The 15,225-nt window shown below is 37.1% G+C and overlaps 1 long non-coding RNA gene across 1 annotated transcript in view; it reads left to right on the top strand.

The window, feature by feature from the left end:
* The window catches only part of LOC118006260, a 285,798-nt gene that overhangs the window by 248,279 nt on the left and 22,294 nt on the right, over positions 1-15,225 (top strand). Inside the window, exons 6-8 of the long non-coding RNA XR_004678029.1 lie at positions 7,362-7,474; positions 9,459-9,547; positions 11,967-12,083. This is a non-coding gene — a long non-coding RNA (uncharacterized LOC118006260). The remainder of the gene's footprint in view (positions 1-7,361; positions 7,475-9,458; positions 9,548-11,966; positions 12,084-15,225) is intronic.

Genomic DNA, 15,225 nt, shown 5'->3' with positions numbered 1-15,225 from the left:
ACTGTAAGAGGGTTCCCCTTTCTCCACGACCTCTCCAACATTTGTTGTTTCTTGCCTTGTCAAGTTTGGCCATTCTAATTGGTGTAAGGTGATATCTCAATGTGATTTTGATTTGAATTTCCCTGATGGCTAATGATGTTGAACAATTTTTCATATGTCTGTTAGCCATTTGTATGTCTTCTTTGGAGAAGTGTCTGTTCATGTCTTCTGCCCATTTTTTGACTTGATTATTTGTTTTTTGGATGTTGAGTTTGAGAAGTTCTTTATAGATCTTGGATACCAGCCCTTTATCTGTAGGGTCATTTGCAAATATCTTCTCCCATTCTGTGGGTTGCCTCTTAGTTTTGTTGATTGTTTCCTTGGCTGTGCAGAAGCTTTTTATCTTGATGAAGTCCCAAAAGTTCATTTTTGCTTTTGTTTCACTAGCCTTTGGAGATGTATCTTGAAAGAAGTTGCTGTGGCCGATGTTGAAGAGGTTACTGCCTATGTTCTCTTCTAGGATTTTGAGGGATTCCTGTCTCACATTGAGCTCTTTCATTCATTTAGAGTTAATCTTTGTGTATGGTGTAAGAGAATGGTCGAGTTTCATTCTTCTGTATATAGCTATCCAATTTTCCCAGCACCATTCATTGAAGAGACTGTCTTTTTCCATTGGATATTTTTTCCTGATTTGTCAAAGATTAGTTGACCATAGAGTTGAGGGTCCATGTCTGGGCTCTCTATTCTGTTCCATTGATTTATGTGTCTGTTTTTGTGCCAATACCATGATGTTTTGGTAATCACAGCTTTGTAATATAGCATGAAATCAGGCAACATGATGCCCCCAGCTTTGTTTTCTTTTTCAACATTTCCTTGGCAATTCAGGGTCTTTTCTGGTTCCATACAAATTTTAAGATTGTGTTCCAGCTCTTTGAAAAATGCCAATGGTATTTTGATAGGATGGCATTGAAAGTAATTAATTTCTTATACATATTCCTTACACATTTGTGCTAGCATTTACTAGGTAGATGCCAACAAGTAAATTTCTGGGATGTAAGGTATCCACATTTTTAGTTTCAATAGATAATACCAAATTGCTTTCCAGAAAGACTCTCCAAAAATTCATTTCACCTCATCTTTGACAATATGTCAAATATCATAAAATTATCAAAAGTTCTTACACTGAACATTCAACAAACCAGGAATAGAAGGAAGGTACCTCAACATAATAATAGCCATTTATGGAAAGCCCACAGCTAATATCATACTCAACAGTGAAAGACTAAAATTTTTCCTCTAAGAAAACAAGACAAGGATATTTCCATTCAACACAGTGTTGGAAACCCTAATCAGAGCTATTAAGCAAGAGAAAGAAATAAAAGGCATCCAAATTGGAAAGGAAGAAGTAAAATTATCTCTGTTCACAGATGATATGATCTTATGTAGAAAATCCTAAATAATCCTCAAAAAACCCTGAAGATTCCACACACAAAAAATAATAAACTAATAAGCAAATTCAGCAAAGTTTCAGGATACAAAGTAAATACACAAAAAATTAGTTTCATTTCTATATAATAACAATGAATAATCTGAAAAGGAAGCTAAGAAAATAATTCCACTTATGATAGCATCAAAAAGAATAAAATACTTAGGAAAAAACTTAAGGAAGTGAAAGACTTTTATACACCAAAAAGTACAAAACATTGTTGAAAGAAATTAAAGAAGATACAAATAAATGGAAAGGCATCCTGTGTTCATAGATTGGAAAATTTAGTATTCTTAAAATGTTCATACTACCCAAAATGATTCACAGAGTCAATGCAATCTCTATCAAAATCCCAATGACACTTTTTACAGAAATGGAAAAATTCACCCTAAAATTCATATGGGGTCTCAAGGGACCCAGAATAGTCAAAAAAATTTTTTGAAAAAGAAAAGCAAAGTTAAAAGACTTAAATTTCTAATTTCAAAACACATTACAAAGCTACAGTAATCAAAGCAGTATGGCACTGGCATAAAAACAGACCAATCGAATAGAATAGAAAGCCCAGAAATAAACCCTCTCATATGGTTAAATAATCTTTGACCAAAGTGCCAAGAGCACTCAATGAGGAAAAGACAATCTCTTCAATAAATGGTATGAGGAAAATTGAATATCCACATGCAAAAGGATGAAGTTGGACCCTTATCTCTTTTTTTAATTAGTTTCAGGGGTAGAATCTAGTGATTCATCAGTTGCATATAACATCCAGTGCTCACTATATCAAGTGTCCTCCTTAATGCCCATCACCCAATTATCCCTTCCCCCCACACCTCCTCTCCAGCAACCCTCAGTTTGTTTCCTAGAGTTCAACATCTCTTATGGTTTGCCTCCTACTCAATTTTCATCTTATTTTATTTTTCCTTCTCTTTCTCTATGCTCATCTATTTCGTTTCTTAAATTCCAAATATGAGTGAAATCATATGGTATTTGTCTTTCTCTGACTGACTTATTTTGTTTAGCATAATACCTCTAGTTCCATCCACATTGTGCAAATGGCAAGATTTCATTCTTTTTGATGGCAGAAAAAAGTCTCCTCAACAAATGGACCTTATCTTAAACCATACATAAAAATTAACTCAAAACAGTAAAGACCTAAACAAAAGACCTAAAGTTATAAAATTCCTAGAAGAAAATTTAAAGGGAAATCCTCATGGCATTGGACTTGGCAATGATTTCTTGGATATGACAACAAAAGCACATGCAACAAAAGCAAAAATAGACAAACGGGACTACATCAACTTAAAAACTTTGTGCATCAAAGGATACAATCAACAGAGTGAAAAAGCAATTTACAAAAAGGAAGAAAATAATTGCAAATCATACACCATATAAGGAGTTAATATCCAGAATACATAACTAACTCCTACAACTCAACAAAAGATCAAATCACCCAATTTGAAAATGACAATATGATTCCATTTATATGAAGCACTTAGAGTAGTCAAAATCCTAGAGACAAAAAAATAGAATGGTGGTTGCCAAGGAGTATGGGAGGGAAGAATGGGGCATTATTGTTTAATGGGTATAGAGTTTAAGATTTTCAAAATGAAAGGAGTTTTGAAGATGGAAGGTGGCAATGGTACCACACAATATGAATGTACTTTATACCATTGAACTATATGCTTTAAAATGGTAAATTTTGTTATGTGTATTTCAACAAAATAAAAAGGGGTTGAGCAAAGGACTTGAATAGACACTTTTAGTTATACAGATAACTGATAAGCATGTGAAAAGATTGAAAAGATGCTCAATATTACTAATCATCAGAGAAGTGCAAATCAAAGCCACAATGAGATATCGACTCACACCCATAGGATAGTTACTATTTAAAAAAAAAACAAGCAAAAAACAGAAAATAACAAGGTTTGATTAGGATGTGGAGAAATTGGAACCCTGTGCACTATTGGTCAGAATGTAAAATGGTGTAGCTGCTATGGAAACAGCATGGAATTTCCTCAAAAATTTAAAAATAGAACTACCATATGATCTGGCCATCTCACTTCTGGGTATATAACCAAAAGAATCGAAAGCAGGGTCTCAAAGAGATCGTTGCACACTCATTCATAGCAGCACTATTTACAGTAGCCAAGAGGTGGAAGCAACCCAAGTGTCCATCAATAGATAAATAGAGAAACAAAATGTGGATACAATGGAATATTATCCAGCCTTAAAAAGGAGGGAAATCCTGTCACATGCTAGAACATGAATGAACCTCGAGGACATTGTACTAAGTAAAATAAGCCAGTTACCAAAAAACAAACACTGTATCATTTAACTTATATGAAGCATCTAAAGTAAAAAAAAAAAAAAATTTAATGATAATGAAAAATACTTTTTAGATTGTTACCAATCTGATAAATGGAAAGTTTTTTTGTTGCTTCACTAGTGAGGCTAAGTATCTTTTTATATGTTTATTGACCATTGGTAGCACTTCTCTGTATTTCCTGTCCACAGTCTTTGCCCATTTTTCTTCTGGTTGTTTTTTTTGTTGTTGTTTTTTTTTCTTATTGACCTATAAATGTTTTCAATATGTTCTGGAAGCTAATTCTTTATCTCTTAAATGTATGGCAGATTTTTTCTTCCAATTTTTCTCTTGCCTTTTGACTTTGCCTATAATGAATTTCCTTTTTTTTTTATTGTGGTAAAAAAAAACAGATAACATAAAATTTACCATTTTAATCACTTTTATGTGTATGGTTCAGTGGTAGTAAATGTATTCATTTTGTTGAGCAACTATCACCACCATCCATCCCCATGACTCTTTTCATCTTCTAAAACTAAAACTGTATGCCTATTTAACAATCAGTCCCATTTTCCCCTCCTCCTAGCTCCTAGTAATCATCATTATACATTTGGTCTTTATGGTTTTGACTACACTAAGTACCTCATATAAGTGGAATAACAAAATAATAGACTTTCACTTTTTTGACTGGTTTATTTCCTTTAGCATAATGTCCTTGAGGTTCATCCATGTTGCAACGTGTCAAAATTTTATTGTTTTTTAAGGCTGAATTATATTCCATTGTATGTATGTGCCACATTTTGCTTATCCATTCATCCACAGATGGGCACTTGGATTGCTTCCATATTTTAGCTGTTGTGAAAAATACTATTTTGAACATGGGTATACAGATATCTCTTTGAGACCCTACTTTTAGTACACCCAGAAGTGGAATTACTGGATCATATATAATTCTGTTTTTAATTTTTTGAGGAACCATCATACTATTTTTCATAGTAGCTGTGCCATTTTACATTTCCAACAACAGTGCACAAGGTAAAGTTCAAATTTATTCACTTTCTCATCACCCTCATTGTTTTGTTTTTTAGATAATAGTCATCCTAATGGATGTGATGTGGTATCTAATTGTAGTTTTGATTTGCATTTCTCTGATGATTAGTGATGTTGAATCTCTTTTCATGTGCTTATTTGCCATTCATTTATCTTTTTTGGAGAAACATTATGACCCAGGCCAGCTACTCACTGAATTCACAGGGCTTCCCCCACTCTGTCATGGCTGGCAATGTTACGCCCCAGGGACAGAATCTAAAGCCACATTGAGCCCACACACATTCAGCAGACACAGGTGGATTTTTATCTTGGTAAATCTGAAATGTCAATTTGTAGACTAAGGCTGAAAATCTCTAAAATTCTTAAAGCCACACACTGCTAGTAAGGTGGTTAAGGTGACAATACAAGCTCTTGGTATTGTCTTTTCCCCATGAAGTTAGTAAGACTCGTATGTTAAGTGATGTCTTCTTAGGGATGCAGGAGTGGAGTGTTTTGTGGGGTTTTGGGTTTTGGTTTTTTTGTTGTTTTTTTGGTTTTGTGTTTGTTTTTTATTGGATGTTTTGTTTTGTTTTGTTTTGTTTTTTTGAGAAATGTTTATTCAAGTCCCATTGCCCATTTTTGAATTGAGTTCTTTGATTTTTTGTTGTTGAGTTTTAGGAGTTCTCTATATATTCTGGATATTTTCTCCCAATCTTTCTTTGGCCTTTTGACTTTGCCAATAATAGTTTTTGATATATGAAAATTTTCATTTTTATTTAGTCAAGTGGATTATTTTCCTTGTACTTAGTTTATTTTGTGTCTTGTTTCAGAAAATCATTTCTACACCTAGAAAAAATATATTCTCTTGTATTTTCTGCTTATGGTTTTAGGTGGGTTTTTTTTCATATTTATATCTTTAATGGATCTGGGATTTATTTTTGTGAATGATATAGTTGGGGATCAAATTTCTTTTTTCCAAATGGATAGCCTGGTCTCCAAAACTCAGCTAATAACTAGCTTTTCCTTTCTTTACCACTTTGAAATGCCATGTTGATTATATTATAAATTCTTACAGATTTTTAAAAATTAAAGTATAGGGGTGACTGGGTGGCTCCGTTAGTTAAGTGTCTGCCTTTGGCTCAGGTCATGATCACAGGGTCCTGGGATCTAGCCCCCGGAGGGATCACTGCTCAGTGAGGAGTCTGCTTCTCCTTCTCACTCTCCCTTTGTGTGCTCTCTCTTTGTCTCTATCTCTGTCTCTCTCAAATAAATAAAAATCTTAAAAACTTGTTTAAAAATTTAAAAATTAAAGTATAGTTTATATACAATGTTATATTAGTTCTAGGTGTACAACATAGTAATTTGACTATTCTATACATTGCCATGCTCACCACAATAAGTGTAGTCACCATCTGTCATCATACATTATTACAGTATTATTAACTATATTCCCTATGCTGTACTTTTCATCTAACTGGAAGTTTATACCTCTTAATCCCTTTTACCTACTTTGCCCATGCACCCCCCTCAGCTACCTCCCCTCTGGCAACCACCAGTTTGTTCTCTGTATTTATGAGTCTGTTTCTATTTTTGTTTGTTTGTTCATTTGTTTTGTTTTTTAGATTCCACATAAAAGCAAAATCATGTGGTATTTGTCTTTCTCTGTCTTATTTCACTTAACATAACATCCTCTAGGTCCATCCATGTTGTCATAAATGGCAAGATCTCATTCTTTTTATGGCTGAGTAGTATTCCATTGTATATGTATATAAATGTGTATGTGTGAATGAATATGAATGTATACATATATATACACACACACACACCATATCTTCTTTATCCATTCATCTATTGATGGACACTTAGGTTGCTTCCATATCTTGGCTATTGTAAATAATGTTGCAATAAACATAGGGGTGCATATCTTTTCAAATTAATGTTTTCACTTTCTTTGGGTAAATACCCAATAGTGGAATTATGAGATCAAAGTGGTTGCACCAATTTACATTTCCAGCAACAGTACACAAGGGTTCCCTTTTCTCCACATCCTGCAGATGTTTTTTAATTATTTCTGAATTTCCTAAATATTCCACTGATATATGTGTCCCTTTTTGTACCAATATCACACAGTTTTATTAAGTCTTTATAATATATTTTCATAAGCAGTAGAGAAAAGTCTCGTAATTTTTAGAATCAGTTTTTCAAGTGGCATAAAAATTTTTGAGGGGATTTTGATTGGGATCCCATTGATTTTATTGATTAATCTGAGAAAAATTGAAACCTTTAAGGATTAAATTATTCCATACACAAACATGATGTATTAGCTTTTTATTTCAGTTCTCCTTTCATGTTCTTCAATAAAGTTTCCATAAAGTCTTGCACACTTATTTTTAGACTTACTCCTTAGCAGTTTAGAGTTGTTGCTCTAACAAATGAGATTTTTCTATTATTTTCTAGTTGATTGTTGATGGTACATATTGTTTTTTATATGTTTAACTTGCTTTCTGGCTAACTCACTATATTCCCATATTAGTTCTGTCTGGTCATTAATTATCTTGGGTTTTCTAGATGGAGGTTACTATCAAAGGTCTCCCAAGACTGTAACCAAGGTATCAGTCAGCCAGGATGCATTCTCATCTGGAGGCTTACCTGGAGAAGTATCTGCTTCTAATCTCACTCAGGTTGGCAGAATTCATTTCCTTATGGCTATAGAACTGGGGGCTTAGCTTCTTGTTGGGTGTCAGGTAAAGGGCCCTCCATTCATAGAGGCTGCTTCTGGTTCCTATAGGCAATCCACAAGTCCTTGCCAAGTGGGCTTTTCCAACATGGTCACTCATTTCATTAGGTCAGCAGCAAGAAGGTCTAGAGAGAGTCTGCTAGTAAGACAGAGTCATATAGAATGTAATATAATTATGGGAATGACATCCATTCATTTTTGTCATACTCTGTTAGAAATAAATCACAGGAGTCTGCTTCTCCCTCTGCCCCTCCTCCCACTCATTTTCTCAATCTGTCTCTCTCTCAAATAAATAAATAAAATTAAAAAAAAAAGAAAATATATCTCCTTGCACCTACTTTTTCCAGTAGCTAATACATTGACTGGCACTTAGTTGACATTTAATTCCATATTTGTTGAATGAGTGGCAAAAATGTTTGTTTTTATGAGTTGGAAACAAGCATAGAGAGAGGAGAAATGAAAGGGTTAGGAAAAGTGTAACACATGAAATACTTTTCGAGAATTCCCCCAAATAGTTGCCCTTAATTGGGAGTTTTCTATGAGTAGGCATCATTCCAGGTGCTGTATACAAATATTTTATATAATCCCTTTGACAACTTATGAAAGAAGTATTATTATCCCCATTTCACAGATGATAAAAAGATGTCTGGAGTTAAGTAATGTGCCCTCTGTCATGCAGGCTGGGGTTCAAATCTGATGAATGCCTATGTTGCTTATCCATATTCCTACACTGGGAAGTAGCAAACCGCAATATTTATGAGCCTATGTATTTTTTTTGAAAATTGAGTGAAACATGTCCATTTAAATTAAGAGGGAGGGCTGAGGACTGTAGCAAACTCAAGAGCCCAAACTCCATCTAAAGAGGATAACTTTATGACATGAGGAAATGCAGTCTATTGAGGCTAGAACTTTCAAATTTCATCATGAAAGGCTAAGAATCTGGGATTTTGTTTCTTGACTCAAATGTTGGGAACTATTTCTAAATAAAAATTTAAAAGACTCTTGAGATAAAACATCTATAAACAAACTATTAGTTTGCAAATTTTATTTTTTTTAATTTAAAAAAAATTTTTTAAGATTTTATTTATTTGCGAGAGAGAGAATGAGAAACAGAGAGCATGAGAGGGAGGAGGGTCAGAGGGAGAAGCAGACTCCCTGCTGAGCAGGGAGCCTGATGTGGGACTCGATCCTGGGACTCCAGGATCATGACCTGAGCCGAAGGCAGTCGCTTAACCAACTGAGCCACCCAGGCGCCCTATTTTTTTTAATTTTATTTTATTTTATTATGTTATGTTAGTCCCCATACATTACAGCATTAGTTTTTGATGTAATGTTCCATGATTCATTGTTTTCATATAACATCCAGTTCTCCATGCAGTACACGCCCTCCTTAATACCCATCACTGGGCTAAGCCATCCCACCACTGCAAATTTTAATATATACTGCAACTCCCCAAATAAGTTTTGAACAGCCAGGGGGCAGCATGAGGGTATAAAATGTTATTGAGTATGAAATGGATGAACTGCAATGCAAGTCTAGTGCACTTCACAGCTTTGCCCAGAGTGCAGACACAGAGGGCAGGGAGAGCCAGCTATCATGTTGCAGAAAAAGAGCCCACAGAGACTGGAGGAGGATGAGGTAAGGCCCCACTGTTGGTGTACATTCTGTATTCTCCAGGCATCCCCAGGGAGGGCACATTCCTCAAGGGCAAGCAGCAGAGCTGTTGATTTAAAAGATTCTTAGAATATTCTGATTCAATACCCCAGTGGAGTTTTCTTTGCCTGGAAACAATACATCTAGGCCATGCCTTGAACTGTGGGACATCCATAAGGAAGACTGTCATGATTCTAGGCCCCTAAGCAGTTTCCTGAGGCTTGGAAAGTCCCTTCAGGTCTCTCATCCTTTGACTTCTTTTTTCCCTTCCCAGGGAAGAGTGCTGATCACACCACCAAGTCTCAAGCCGATTCTCCATTCTTGACTTCTGGAGAAAATTGGAAGATTGACTATTGTCATACAGTGAGTCTGCAGTTTTTCAGTGAAGTTTTAAAACAGTTGCAAAGTTACTTACAATTACTTCTAGGGGTGCCTGGGTGGCTTGTTCGGTTAAGCGTCCAACTCTTGGTTTCAGCTCAGGTCATGATCTCGGGGTCCTGAAATCAAGCCCCATGTCAGCCTCCCTGCTCAGTGCGGAGTCTGCTTAAGATTCTTTCCCTCTCCCTCTTCCTCCCCCTCTGCCCCTCACCCTGCTCGCGTGCGTGTGCTCTCTCCCTCTCTCTCTCAAATAAGTAAATAAATAAAATCTTACAATTACTTCTAGAAAATCTAAGTAGCTAACCAATAAGCCCATCCTTCCTGGAATGCAACATGGCTCTCTGAGATTATTAGGGAATTTAGACAAGATGAGATGAAGAGGACTACAAAGAAGTTTGCACAGGTCCAGGTATAAGAGCCATGTGATAGAGAAATTTGACTGCGAGCTGTGAGTTGGGTCTGGATGTGATCCTCTTTTTCTCTCAAGGGGGCACCAGGTACTGAAGGCCACCCGGACAGGCTGCTGGCATGTGCATTTTGAAAAAGCTTCTCTGTTATTTTTGATATCCTCTCCCCTCACCACCCCCACCAAAGCCCAGCTGAAAATCCCTGTGATAAAAGAAAAGAGAAATGAAAAAGGCATCCTGGGAAAGCAAGGCTGTGGATTGGCCAAGATGGACACAAAGCAAAGAGTGAAGTCATTCCTTCCTAGGGAAGACGTGAAAAGGTCCTTACTGTTTACTGCAACCTCACTGTGACTTGCTTGCCTTCTAACATTCCCCTGGGGAGATAATAAATAGATACAGTGCTTTACAGAGCAATGCTCCTATTGTTCCCCTGCCACACAAAGCTACTCAGAAATGGTGCCCTGGGGCTGTAACCCTAATTTCTTTTTAACATTCCCGAGCAAACCAATCGTGGTTGCAGATAAAGACTCCAGAGATATTGTGCTACTTTCTCAATGAAAAAGAAGAATTGAGGCTATGCTGAACTCCACTGCAGAACAGAGCACAGTATAATACATTCCATTATGCATTTATTCCCTCCACTGTCGGCATACAGAATAGTCCCAACATGCACACTCTGCTCTTCCCTTAGTGCTCCTACCAGGCCCTCTCCCATCCCACCTTCATGCTCCAGTGCATTTCAGACCATAACCAGCCAGTGCTCTGCCCCTATTAACTATGTACACACTCCCACCCTGCTGGCCTACAGCAGTGCTCTTACTGATGACTCTCATTTTTGGATTCCTCTACTCTCAGTTTTAGCTACATTCCCTCCTTTAAGCCTCACACCAATGTTTTGAAGTGAAGACTTTCCTCATTTTACAGATGAGGAAGGAAATTAAGGCAGAGATGTTAAGGGAGTAATTTGTCCAGAATTACAGTTTGTCCCGAATGCAAGTCCTAGTCAAGGTGGACTCCAAAACATCACTCTTTCCATCAACTTGCATTGGATTATCCACACACTCAGCCTCTGCCTTTCTTTTACACACCTCCAGCCCACTCATCAAATATGCTCTCTTTTGAACATTCAGTCACACTTTCTCTAACCCCTTTTTCTTTGCTTCTTCTTGCTTAGTTTCCTGATAAAAATTCCTGCCTTATTTTTTTCATTCATTCCTATGTGACTTGTTCTATATGTGAAAAAGTAGTACTAGGCAAGTACCTATTAAAGAAAAGTAAATTTGTGGGGCACCTGGGTGGCTCAGTCGTTAAGCGTCTGCCTTCAGCTCAGGTCATGATCCCAGGGTCCTGGGATCGAGCCCCGCATCAGGCTCCCTGCTCCGCGGGGAAGCCTGCTTCTCCCTCTCCCACTCCCCCTGCTTGTGTTCCCTCTCTCGCCGTCTCGCTCTCTGTCAAATAAGTAAATAAAATCTTTAAAAAAAAAAAAAAAAGTAAATTTGTGACTTTACAAGTAAAAATAAACATAGTAAACAGCAGCCCTATTCAAAGATAGGGAGATACCCAAAATTCCTCCAGAATTTCTACAAGAATGCGCATCCACTTTCTCCTCCTTCTCGGATGAAATATTTTTAACTTAACCATCAGCAGTAAATTATATCATTTTCAGTTTGGTGTAGTTTTTACCCCAAAATTGCAATATTTCAAGTCAGAGACCTTTGCAGGCTGACCTGGGAACCCAACCACCAAACATGCTATGGTAACTTAGAAAAAGGAATTTTTAAAACCCCATTTTAGTTGGTAATAGTTTGTTTAGTTTGTAGAAATGTATACTATGGAAAAGTATATGTATAATGTCTCCAGTCAAAGTCTGTGCAAGCTCCTGTTTAAGTCAGGACAGGAGCTTCCCTTTTCCCATAATCTTATACACCAAAGGGTTGTTGCTTATTTTTTTTCCACAAGTAATTATCTAAATGTGTTTATTCTCTTATCCCTTTCAGCTGCCTGCCTGCTTGATCAATCAACGCAGAGTCCGTGTTCCTTCCTCTAGTTTCCTGCTCTTCCTCATTATTTCAGCCCCAGTGCGTCACTGATGAGCTTGCCTGCACAGCATGAAGGTGGGTGTACACAATGTTGTAGATAATTGAGAGATGAGATAAGATCCAGGATTTCATTTATGACACCTGCCTCTTATTCCATAGTTTGGTGTCAGGAAGACATGCTTTGGTGTCCCTATATTTTGTCATAAATATATTTTTATAAAACATTTTCTTATAAGTTCAACATCTTTCAAAAATGATCCTTGTTCAAAAGTGGAATCCTGGTCTAAGATTTATGAGAACTCTATCCAGTTCTGTTTCAGGACCATTTATGTGACCTTGGGCAATAAAATAATCCTATAATCTTCTCTGTGAATACAACACAGTTGCTTTCCTCAAAGGGAACTTGGCACCATGGACTTATATTTGCTTCAGCCTCTGCCCTCATAAAGCAGCTTATACTTTTGTGCGGAGACTGGATACACATATGTAAAACAGAGAAAAAGTCAATGCAAACTATAATCAAACTCTAAAATTTGTCATTTACTTCAAAATGCTATCAAAAGTCAGTAAATAGATGTCCCTACGGACTAATATATTTGGCAATGACGTAATGGAGGAGGAGAGCTTTAAGGTGAGTCTAAACATGTGGATAGGTGTTAGTCGGCTAGTACTGCCATAACAAAACGCCAACTACTGGGTGGCTTAAATAATAAGAGTTTATTTCTCACAGATCTGAAAGCTGGAAGTCTAAGATCAAGGTGCTGACCAGTTTAGTTCCTGATGAGAACTCTCTTCCTGACTTACCCAAGGCTGCCTTCTCAGTGTGTGCTCACATGCCTTTCCTCAGTGCATGAGCAAGAATAGAGAAAGAGAGCGAGTTCTCTGTTGTCTTAAAAAGGACTAATCCTGTGGGATCAGGGTCCCACCTTTAGGACCTCATTTAACTATTAATTACCAGTGGGGCACCTGGATGTCTCAGTCGGTTAAGTGTCAGGCTCTTGATTTCTTTTTAGGTCATGATCTGAGGGTTGTGAGATCTCCCCACCCAATGTGGAGCCCGCTTGGGATTCTCTCTCTCTTCCTCTACCTCTGCCTTTCCCCAACTTTCTCTAAAAAAAAAAAAAAAAAAAAAAAGTAATTACTAGTAATTACCTTAATTAATTCCTTCAAGGCCCCATCTCCAAATATAGCCACATTACATGTTAGGGCTTCAGCATATGAATCTGGCAGGAGAACACAAGAATTCAGTCCATAATAGTAGGACATATGACCAAAATGTATGTGGGAAAGTGTTTTGGACCAAGGACAGTGTGAGAGAAGATGAGATCATAGGAAAAGTTTATATGGGGTCTATGTGGTGTGTGTGTGTGTGCACGCACGCACACGTGCATGCACAAACACCCGCATGTACTTGAGAGAGCATTAATTATTTCTAAACACTTATTGAGTGCCTGCTCTGGACCAAGCATTGTTCCTGGCACATGGGCTGCCCTCATAGAGTTATTTCTAGCAAGCGAGGGGGAGATACACATAAACATAATAAGTCAATTGTTTTAGTAAATGTTATCAAATGTGTAAAAGTGATGAGTACTATTGAAACAAGAAAGTAGAGCAGGAGATGGGGGTCAGGGGTGCAAATGGTGAGGGGGAGAGGTTGAGAAGTTTCATGAGGGTAGTCCATATAGGCCTCACTGAGAAGAGAAATAAAGATTTGAGGGAGTTAGTGAAATGGATAAGTTAGGGAAAGCATTCCAGATAGAGGAAGATAAAGCAAAGGCCTAAAGGCAGAAAATTCTTGACATTCAAGAAGAAATGAAGATGCCAGTGTGGCCAGAGGGGAGTGAGTGAGAGCAGGAGCTGTAGGAAAGGTCAAAGCAGGCTTTGAAAGCCATTGTAAGGACTTCAGCAGTTAACTCTATATGAATTGGGAGCCAGTGCAGGGTTTGAATAAAAGAATGACAAGACCTGACTTTTTAAAAGCTCACTCTAGCTGATGTGTGTAGGGTTAGGAGCTGGGAGGCCGAGAAGTGTTTATTGCAATAAACAGAACAAGATACGATGGCGGTTCAGACCAGGGTGGTACCAGGGGAGGTGAGAGCTGTGGTCTGATTCTGGACATATGTTGGCAGCAGAGCCAAGAAAATTTACTGACAGACTGAAGGAATTAGAGGAGTCAAGAATGATTTTGAGTTTTATGTTTATATATTACACCAAATCATTTCACTATAGTTAGAGCATTTCTACTTTCTCTGCCCCACTCCATCTGTTACTTTGCAGGCAAAAAATGTGGGACTTGGAGAATCTCACTGAGTTATCCAGTCTTTACGTTAAAGGATTTAGAACCAAAATTTTGTGTTGGTAATACATGATATAACTTCATTTTATGTTGGTTTAGAGCAACCTGTGTTGTTAAATATGAACATTCCTTGATCACTCTGGAATCTGCGCTTTTTTTTCAGCGTGTCAGATACTCATAATCTGCACAGTTTTCTTCCTTGATCACTCTGAAAAATTGCAGTTCAACTCCCCCTATTTCCCTTTCTTAGTTGATTTTTCTCCCAATCCAACATCTCGCATACTATATATTTATATATACTTACATATCTTGTTTATTGTCTGTCTCCCCCACGAGAATATAAACAGCAGTTTTTCTCAGTTTGTTCATTTTCTATATCTCTGCTCCCTAGAAGAGTGACTGGTACACAGCAGGTTTCAGTAAATATGTATGAAGTGAATACATGCACGAATGTGTGGAAGAAAGGAGAGCAGGAAGAAAGATAGAGGAGGTGAAAGAGATGGAGAGAGAGGGAAGGAGATTAAATGATGAAACTGAAACTGCTTTGCAAGCACACATTCTGCAATGCCCTTTGCTAAGGGACACAGGAAATTCAAATTCTCTGGCCTTTTAGGTCTAATAGCCACACACATATGCACAAACAAAATAATAAAATGGAATTTTAAAGTAATAAAATATAAATCAAATGAAAGAATTGTTAGTTTTTAAAAACTAAATTCAACTATTGTAAATTCATTTCCCACAAATGATATTGAGTCTGAACACATTTTCTTTACTCTAGAAGATTTGAAATCCTGCCATTTTCCACTGGATGGAAGATAAAAGCTATGGCAGGAGTTAGAGAAACTATGATATAGATTTTTTTTAATGACTATTGAGCAAATAAATCAAGTGACACCATTCTCCCAAATAATGCTGAAC

This window comes from Mirounga leonina, unplaced genomic scaffold (genome assembly GCF_011800145.1).
Source record: "Mirounga leonina isolate KUSES-001 unplaced genomic scaffold, KU_Mleo_1.0 Mir_95, whole genome shotgun sequence".
NCBI classification, from domain to species: Eukaryota; Metazoa; Chordata; class Mammalia; order Carnivora; family Phocidae; genus Mirounga; species Mirounga leonina.
This window is presented reverse-complemented; position numbering and strand designations above follow the sequence as displayed.